The following is a 1,151-nucleotide window of genomic DNA, read 5'->3' on the forward strand; positions in this document are numbered from 1 at the left end:
CGCTCCGGCGGTCGCCGCTGCCTCCTCGCGGGCCGGGCGGCTGGGGTGTGAGCGGCGATGGTGCTGCCGCCGCTGCTACCGCTGCGCTGCACTGGCCGCTGTGGCTGTCGGACGGCCCCCTCCCTCCTCTCCAAAGGCTACTTCATTGCGCTCCAATGATTTATATATTCCGAGGCTGGGTTTTACCAAATGCAACTCGCAGCCCCCGGCGAGGGGAGGGAGCCTGCGGAGCGGCGAGGAGGGCGGGGCCGCGCCGGGGCGGAGCGTCGCCTCCCCCCGCCCCTGCCCGGGACATGGTCGCGTCCAGCTGTTTCTCGGGGAGTCCGGAGTGCGCCGCGCTCCCGCAGGGTCCCAAAAGCCCTCAGTACCCGGCCGAGCTCGGCCGCCGTCTGGAGGTTGTGTCAGCGTTTCCATGACAAAACCCGGAGGAAAAAAATACGAATAAAATCGCCTCGGTGCTGCCACCCACCCCCGCCAGCGTTTGGAGAGGGAAGTGGCAGCGAGCAGGTTGGGCGTCTGAGGGGGAAGGGGGGCTTCTGGTGGCACGCAATTATTCAAATCCCTGAACGACGTAGCGAGCAAATTGCCCCAATCCCCCCGGGAGCGAGTGCCCTTTTCGCGACGATCAAACCTCGGCGGTTTCGTTTTTCTTTCAAACGACAGCCCAGCTGGAGCGTTGTTTTGGAAAGAGGTTCAAGAGGGCTGACTTAAAGTCAAGGTTAGGGAAACCGCAGGGGGGGTGGGGGGGCAGGCGACCATTGAGTTTTCCCCGGGACTTTGCAGCCTCTGACACCCTCACCCCAGCCCCTCAAGGCAAAAGGGGTTAGTGGATTTTAAAACGGTTTTCCCAAAGGGTAGAGCTGTCTCCAAATTATCCAAAGTGCACAAAAATCTTATGGGATGGATGTGAGAAGATGCTCCTAGGCTGAAGCCACCCTCATCCCCGTCCAACAAACTGTTGAAAAAACCCAAGCCAGCCCTAGCACTGGCAGGTAAATGGAAAGATGGTGATGCTTTCTTGTATAAAGTGATTGGAAATGTTCAGTTCCATGCATTTAGGTTGTTTGGCAATCAATAGAGGGAAACCAAGCAAATGGTGCCGAGATCACTTTTACACCAGGAAAAAAAAAAAAAGCTGTTATTATGAAAAC

This window comes from Marmota marmota, unplaced genomic scaffold (genome assembly GCF_001458135.2).
Source record: "Marmota marmota marmota unplaced genomic scaffold, marMar, whole genome shotgun sequence".
Classification (NCBI taxonomy): domain Eukaryota; kingdom Metazoa; phylum Chordata; class Mammalia; order Rodentia; family Sciuridae; genus Marmota; species Marmota marmota.